At 39.7% G+C, this 8890-nt stretch overlaps 1 pseudogene; it reads right to left on the bottom strand.

Annotated features, from left to right (window-relative positions):
- Positions 1-6474: 6474 nt before the first annotated feature.
- On the bottom strand, positions 6475-7354 carry LOC106984056 (tubulin polyglutamylase complex subunit 2-like; annotated as a pseudogene).
- Between the last annotated feature and the right edge of the window lie 1536 nt (positions 7355-8890).

Below are 8890 nucleotides of genomic sequence, written 5' to 3'. Positions count from 1 at the left end.
AGTACCCTTGGCTTCATATTTTTCCTTTCAGCATGTTAAATATATCTTGCCACTCCTTTCTGGCTGGCCAAGTTTCTGTGGACAGATCTGCTGCAAACCTGATCTGTCTAACCTTGTAGGTTAAGGACTTTTTTCCCTTGCTGCTTTCATGATTCCTTCCTTGTCTGTATTTTGTGAATTTGACTATGATATGTCTTGGTAGTGGCCAGCTTTTGTTGAATTTAATGGGAGTTATCTATTCTTCTTGGATTTTGATGTCTGTGTCCTTCCCCAGATTAGGGAAGTTTTCATCTATAATTTCTTCACATAAACCTTCTGCCTGTTTTTTCTCTTTCTTCATCTTCTGAAACTCCTATGATATGATATAAATGTTATTATGTTTTAATAAATCACTGAGTTCCATAAGTCTGCCTTCGTGATCCCTGACCTTTATTTCTCTCTTCCTTTCAGCTTCATTATTTTCCATAATTTTATCTTCTATATTGCTATTCACTCCTTTGTCTCATCCATCCTCATTTTTATGGCCTCCATTTCGGTTTGCATGTCAGTTTTGCATTTTTTAATTTGGCCTGATTAGATATTAGTTATTTTATTTCTGCATAAAGGGATTCTCTTGTGTCTTCTATGCTTCTTTCAAGCCAGCTAGTATTCTTATAATTGGTGTTTTAAATTCTAGTCCAGACATCTTACTTATACCTGCATTGACTAAATCCCTGTTTGTAATTTCTTCCTGTTCTATCTTATAAGGTCAATTCCTCTGTCTTGTCATTGGAGGAAGAAAAAAAAATAATAGAATGAAATAAATTTAAAAATTAAACAAATCAAATAAAAGAAGTTAGATCCTAGGTGTGTTTTGGTTTGTGTATTAAGAGAAGTTTGATAGAAAAAAGGAGAAAAGAGAAAAGGAGGAAAAAATAAAACTAAATAATAAATAACAAAGTAAAATAAAAATAAATCAAGATAAATATTTTTGCTCCTTCTCTAGCTAAGAAACAAAAGAAAAGAAAAATAACAACAATAAAAACAGAAGCAACAACAACAAAATGAACAAATGAACAAACAAAAAACCCAAATGAAGCTAGATTCAGTTTCCCCTACAGCTGAAACTTTGCAGCAGTGTATGGTCAGTAGACTAAGCTCTTGAGAGAGATTTGTGTTGGTCTTTTGGGGGAGGAGCCTGCTATTCTGGTTCTCGGGCTGACTGCCCTAGTGGAGATGTGCCTGGAGGGCACTGTCCCATGCCCCCACCCCCCTCAGGGCTTGGTGTAATGGCTCCGTTTTCCACTTGGTGGCACTGTTTATCTCACTTGGGTGGGTCTCTGTTGGGTGGCTAATAGTGAAAACGGCTCCACCTCGCTCTCTAGTCTCCAGAGCTGGAAGTTCATGCCCTCACAGTCACCTGATTCATCCATCACCCGCCCTGTGCCTTGTGCCCCCCACTTCTGTCAGCTTCCTGCCTTCCCCCTTTCTGTGTCCAAACTGTCCACCTACCAGGCGGTGCCTCTCTTCAGAGTTTTATCTCAGGTGCGGCTGTGTTTCAAAACCTCACAATTCAGAGACCCCGCCCCCCCCCCCCACGCACTCATATGGTCTTGGGGATGGTCTCAGGTCACTGTGGCTGGCTTGTCCCAGGAAATAGTCATGGCGCCTTGCAGCAACAGAGGCTCAGAGCCCATGATAAATCACAACAAACAGCCGACACAAGGGTTTGCTACCTTCAGCCAGTGTCGTTGTCCCTATATGGGTGAACATGTTGGTCTGATGGCACCCACTGGCCTTTTGCTCAGGGAAAGGCCATATCAGCTCTACCCAATGTACTCCAAGCAGGGGAACTGCTTCTCCCTGTAGGGCCCAGAAGATCTTCAGATAGCGCTGCCCTCTCCTGGGGCTCCTCCCTGCTTCCTTTCCTGAGCACCACCAGTGGCTTACCTCTGAAACTTCAGACTCTGCTCCATTGTTTATGGAACACTGGTAGTATTGAGACTCTCTTCTTCTCCCCCTATCACTTGTATTGGAGAGTCTTATGCAGTCGTCTGTGCAAGTTTTCACTCTTTCTCTCCAGTTGCTTTCAAGGGGACTGCTTTATTGCACAAACCCAGTGTGCTGCTTTTTCTTCTCCTCTGTCTTTCACCTCTCAGCAAAAATGGCTCCCTCCCCTCTGTGGCACTGCAGCTCTTCTCTCCCCCAATTCACCTCTCCACACCATGTACCTGCTGCATTCTCTCTCTCAAATTATGCAGATTGTTCTGTTAATTCTCAGATCAATTTCCTAGGTGTTCAAAATGGTTTGATGTTGATCTAGCTGTGTTCAAAGGATGAGACAAGCTCAGGGTCCTCTTACTTCTCTGCCATCTTATCTCCTCTCTTCCCCATAAAAATAAATTTAAATCCAGATGGCTTAACTAGTGAATTCTTTCAATTGTTTTAGGAAGAAATATATATTTATTTAATAACTCTACACAAAATCTTTCAGAGAATATATAATATCAAACAATTCCCAATGTGTTTTATAAAACTACTATAACTAATATGAAAACATGACTAAGTTATCATATGAAAAGAATATTACAAGGCTATATAGATCTTGAACATAGCCAAAAAAAAACCCTAAACAAAATAAAAGCTAATTATATGCAAGGATACATGAAAAATACTATATTATACTATATAACCCAATGATATATTTAGTCCAGAAATACAAGATTGCTTTAACATTCAAAAAAATCAATGTAAATCATATAAGAAAGGGAAAAAGAGACAGAGAAAATGTATTTTATAAAATTCAATACAGACATATAATGTGTTTTTTAGCTCAAAAAGTTTGGAATAGAGGGGAGCTCTACTAATAGAAGCATATATTCAAAAACCCGATAAATAACATATACTTAATGAGGAAATATTGAATAAAGCCCTATTTGATTTCAGCATAAGAAAGGGATGCCCATGATCCCCACATTAATTCATTATTGCAATGGAGTTCTTAAGTAATGCAATAAGCAGTAAAAACTAATAAAAAGTACAATTATTATAAAGCAAAACAAAAAAGTTGTTTTTATTTACAGGTGACAAAACTATACATGTAAGTCCAGAAGAATCTATGAACAAATTATGCAAATGTATATAAAGTTAGTAAGAACCTGGGACCACAATCAGTGTACAAAAAAATTTCATCTTCATATTCTAATAGTAAGAAGTAAACTATATTTAAAAACATACTACTGGGTTCTAGCGAGGATAGAGTAGCACCTATATTTTCTAGTCCTCTATCTTACAACTCAAAAATATGAATATTACAAAACATAAAACAACTCTGAAAGTGGAAGGAAAGTGGTGGACTGTTTAGGTACCTTGAAACTTTAGGAACTTGGTCAGTTTCCTGCACTTTCATTTTGCCTTCCATTTACTGAATGGGATACTGGGGAAAAAATAAATCCTACAACTCAGAAATACCAACAGGCACAGAAAAAGTGATGTTAATGGGTCTCAACAAGGAACTGACCTTCCACTCCCTGCTTGGTGATAATAGAGGGTGTTTTGATTCACCCTCCTGGGTGGTGTCAGTGGGGCCAAGCAAGGAGCTGGGTTTCTATGCCCATTCAGCATCAATAAAGCTGAATAAACAAAGAAAGGCAGGACTGCTTAGTTTTCTTTCCATACTAGTATAGTTTCAGTTAATCCCAGTGGGGAGCTACACTTCCATTTCCAGCAGACAACAATAAGGTGTTACTAGTCAATCCACTGCTTTCCAACCCCTGGTGTCAGCAGGACCCAGTGAGAAGCTAAAGTGTTGCTGCCACCCGGAAGCAACAGGTGGTGTGAATTAGAACTCTGCTATTGCAGAGGTAGTGTCAGTGGGTCCCAGATAAGAGGTGGATTTACATCCCTATGAACAGCAAACAGGCAGCACTAGTTGGTACACTGTTTTGCAAATGCCTGGTTTCAGCAGGGCACAGTGAAAAGCTAAACTGCTACTTCCAACATAGAACAACAGGTGGTGTGAGATGGCAGTTCACATTCCCCCCTTAATGTCAGTGGGCCTAGTGAGAAACAGACCATCCACCCTGACCTAGTAGTAATGAGTGGCAAAGAGGCAGAAATTAGCTAGTGCAAAGCAGTGTAAGTTGGTGTTCTGTTTTTGCAGTGGTGGTGTCAGTTTGGCCCAGTAGGATGCTCACCTTCCGTGCTCACATGGAAGCAATGAGGTAGTGTGATGTGGGACTGACTACTTGGGACTTTGCTTTTTCACAACCCTGGTGTCAGTAGGGACTAGCAGGAAAATGAGGTTCACCAAAACCCACCCACAAAGAGGTGGAATGAGGCAGTGCAAGGTGATGCTAAACTGTACACTGCTTTCCCCTTCCCTGATGTCAGTAGAAGCAGCAAGATATTGATCTTGCACTTCCACATAGCAGCACAAAGGCAGAAGGCGATGGTGTGAGGCTGTACTAGTTTCCACTATGTCAGCAAAGACCAGTGGAGATACATTTCTACCTCCAGGCAGCAATAATTGATGAAACAAGACAGTAAGCAGCTGTGGTAGTCAACATTGACTGTGATTTCCCACAATTCTAGTGTCAGTTATGCCTAGCAGAGCATTAAACTTCCAGTCTTGTGAAGCATCAATAAGGCAGTTCCAGTCAGTGATTTGTTGTCTCCAAGGAGGAGTAAGGCTGAGAAGAAAGCTAAAATTCCATCCTTACTAACCAGCAAAAAGGTCGTGTGAGTCAGTGCTTTGCATTTGCAAAAGTGGTGTCAGTAGGGCACAACGTGGAGTTGAACATTTATTCACCTTTTGACATGCATACTACACCTAAAACAGAGTGATTTCATGGTTAAAAATAAATAGAGACCAGAGTCACACAAAATAAAATGGAAACTATCTAAGATACAATTTTTAAAAAGTCACTAAGCATACTAAAAACCAAAAAATAAAATAAAATCACAGTTTAAACTAGCAAAGAATAAACAGACACCAAGACTGGATAATTCAGGTAAAGGAATTTTCTGACAAGGATGTTAAATCAGCCATAATATAACTGCTTCAAAAAGCAATTACAAATATTTTTGAAACAAATTTAAAAAAATAGAAAATCCCAGCAAAAAAAAAAAAAAAAAAAAAAAAAAAGAAGATATAAAAAGAACAAAAGGGTGCACCCGGATGGCTCAGTTGGTTAAGCGTCTGACTTTTAATTTCAGCTTACATCATGATCTCATGGTCATGAAATTGCGCCCCACGTCAGGCTCTGCTCTGGGCATGGAGCTTGCTTAAGATTGTCTTTTCCTCTGCCCCTCCCCCCAACTAGCGTGTGCTTGCCTCTCTCTTTCTCTACGAAAGAAAGAAAGAAAGAAAGAAAGAAAGAAAGAAAGAAAGAAGAAAGGAAGAAAGAAAGAATAACAAAGAAAACAAAAGGATATTATAGAAATGAAAAATACACTAACTTAAATTAAAAATCACTGAAAGGTGTAAAAATACATTGAAAACCATAGTTGAAAGAATCAGTGGGCTCAAAGAAAAATCAACAGGTTACCTAATCTAAAAACATGCAGAAAATAAACTAAAAATAAACAGAGACACAGGAATCATGGAAGAATAACAAAATACATAATATTCATATATTAAGAATCCCATAAAGAGAAAATGAAATTATAAGGCTAAAAAATATTTGAAAAAAGTATTTGAATGGCTAAACATTTCCCAAATTTGATGACAAGCCTATACCTACATTACAGATTTAGTAATGTGAGAAAATCCAAATTAAGATAAATAAACTTTAAAAAACACCAAGGCACATAATAATCAAACTTACAGAAAGTAAAGACAGCCTTTTTTTTTTTTTTGCAATTGAAGAATTGAATTTTTAAAATTTTTTGCTTATTGTTTTGGGAGAGAGAGAGAGAGAGAGAGAGAGGGAAAGCACATGAGCAGGGGAGAAATACAGAAGGAGGGAGAGAGCGAGAATCCCAAGCAGACTCTCACTGCAGGGCTCAAACACATGAACACGTGATGACCTGAGCTGAAATCAAGAGTCGGACACTTAACCAACTGAGCCACCCTGGCACCCCAGAGGAATGGAATGTTTAACATAGTTTAAATAGCCACATGTGGCTAGTGGTTGCCAATTGAGTGGCACAGTTTTAATGCCTGGTCAAAATCAGTGGTTTATTTGGGGGAGTTCTCTAATCACTGCTAACGGGTGTCCAGGGCTGAGGGTGGAAAGAGAGGGAAGCTCTTAACAGATCTATTTATCTACTTAAACAAATGCTCCACAGCTTTCGGAGGCTGGATGGAGAAATGACCCTGGGGGAGACCTGAGTACGCCTTTGAACTCCTGGCTAATGCCAACAGGAGTAAAAGGCCTAGGATTTGGCTTACTCATGTAGGAAGAAAAACATGGTTCCACGCACAGAATCTGAGGCTTGGGATATCTGTGCATGGAAATTATTGCTGTGGGGCTGGTGGGGAGGTGGTGATGCTCATTTCTGGATGGGGTTTCCAGAGCTAGAAGAGTATTTAGAGGTGGAGGGAGGACCTTAGGGCCCTTTCTGGCCACGTGTAGGCTATACAGGAGCTTTCTTTTTGGAGATTAAGGTCTTGCTCTTGCTCTTGAACATTTTGCTGGGATCCAGCTTGTTCATGAAGGAGTAGGTCTCTTCCGTGAGCAGGTTTGTGTTGTAGGTAATGGGTTTATACGTGTTGAACAATTGCTTGACCTGTGGGCTAATGCCATAGCTGGTGAAGGCATACTGCCACTCCGGCAGGCCCAGGTGCATGATGAGCAGGCAATAGTAACCAGTACAAGTATCTGTGATCAAATGCCAGTGTAATGCTCTGGCCAGGAACCGGAAGTCAATGTCTTATGCTACTGCTGCTTTCCCTCTTTTGTAGACAAGGTAAACCTTCCCATTCCCATTTCCAAGGATCCAGCTCAAACATCACACTGCAAGAATCAAAGTGAGGCTTCTCTGGCTGGTTCTCACTGGCTTCAAGTGCATCATCTTCCAGGTCTTCCAGGGTTGGTGCATTAGGGAGTGAATACATGGAAGACTGGTTGAGTTGAGTCAGTTTTGAGATTCTATTAATTGCCATGCTGCCCAATGGAATGGTGTTCTCATCCAGCTTCACACTCCATGTCATGTGGAAGCCATTGTTAATCAGATAAAAATTCTTCACATCCTCTGATAGCAAGCAGTTACTTTTTTGTTCCCCTGAAGAAATCATATGACGTTCAGCAGGCAGCTTTTCTATGATAGCCACCTTTGTTACACCTGGAGAAGATTTTAGGATGTGCATGATCCCCCGGGTCAGCTTCTCCAGGTGCAGCTGGCTGCAGCCTCAGGGTGAAGCCTCCTCCATGGTTCATACATGGGCTCTTTGTGCAGTGGGGGTGGAGGTGGCGACTGGTGGGAGAGCAGGTTGGGCAGGAGGGCTGGACATCGCCCCAGAGGCTCCGTGGCCCAGTTCACTGCATGCAGGGAGTTGCAGTGCTTGGCATCTGAGAGCGCAGTGGGGCAGAGAAGGGGGGCCTGGGCTGCTCTGGGAGTGATAGTGACATGGGTGCTTGTTCTCCTGGCCCTGACAGCCACTCCACACCACACTGCCAGGACATCTTCGAAGAAAATCTTTGAACACAGCTAGAGAGAAATGATGGATTACCTCTAGGGAAACAACAATTAGAAAGGTAGCAGATGTCTCACTTGAAACTATGGAGGCCAGAAGGAGGTGGCAAAGTATTTTGTATGTGGAAAAATAACTATAGGCCACATTGGTCCACAAAAGTAACTTCAACAAATTTAAAAGAATTGAAACCATACTTAGTATGTTTGCTGACAATAACAGAATCAATATACAAATAAATAACATAAATATAGCAGTAAACCCTCAAAAGCTTTTGAAATAAACACTGCAACTCGAAATAATCACAGGTAAAAAGGAAATTAAAAATAATGTGCAACTGAATGAAAAATGAATACCAAATATCAACTTTTGTGCAATAAAGTAATGCTGAAGGTAAATTTATAGCACTAAATTCTTATATTAGAAAAGGGTGGAAGAAAAGGGGAATAAAGGAACAAGAAAACTATAAAAAAGCCAGAAAACAATTTATAAGTTGACATTATGAAGTTCATAACTAACAGTAATTACTCTAAATGCAAGTGTATTGAATTCTCCAAAGGACTTTAAAAAAATGCTGACTATAAGAGAGTCCCTTCAGCTTTACAGATACATACAAACTCAAAGTCAAGGAATTGCGAAAATAGCCCATGCCAGTGGAAACAAAAAGCAAGCAGGAGTAGCTTTAGTTAAATCACACAAAACAGACTTTAAGTTAAAACTAGGAAAACAGTCAATGAAGGTAATTATGTAATAATAAAGGGGTCAATTTATCAAAAGATATAACAATCTTCAATAACAACTTAGCAGGGATGCCTGGGTGGCTCAGTCAGTTGAGCGTTCGACTTCAGCTCAAGTCATCATCTCGTGGTTTATGGGTTCAAGCTCCTCATTGGGCTCTGTGCTGACAGCTCAGAGCCTGGAACCTGATTTGGATTCTGTGTGTGTGTCTCTCTCTCTGCTCCTGCTCATGCTCTGTCTTTTTCTCTCTCTCAAAAATAAATAAAGATTTTTAAAAATTTAAAAAAGAACAATTTACCAAACCAAATTCAACAGGAGATCAAAAGGATCATATATCATGATCAAGCAGTATTTATCCTTGGGATGCAAGGATGATTTAACAAACACAAATTAATAAATGATCCATGACATTAGCAAAATGAAAGATAAAAATCATATGATCATCTCAATACATTCATAGAAAACATTTGACAAAATTCAACATATTTTTCATGTTAAAAACTCTCAGAAAACTAGGTTTAGAAGGAAGGTATAAAG

Source organism: Acinonyx jubatus, chromosome X, assembly GCF_027475565.1.
Source record: "Acinonyx jubatus isolate Ajub_Pintada_27869175 chromosome X, VMU_Ajub_asm_v1.0, whole genome shotgun sequence".
NCBI lineage: Eukaryota > Metazoa > Chordata > Mammalia > Carnivora > Felidae > Acinonyx > Acinonyx jubatus.
The sequence above is the reverse complement of the archived record's forward strand: the minus strand, read 5'-3'. Positions and strand labels throughout refer to the sequence as shown.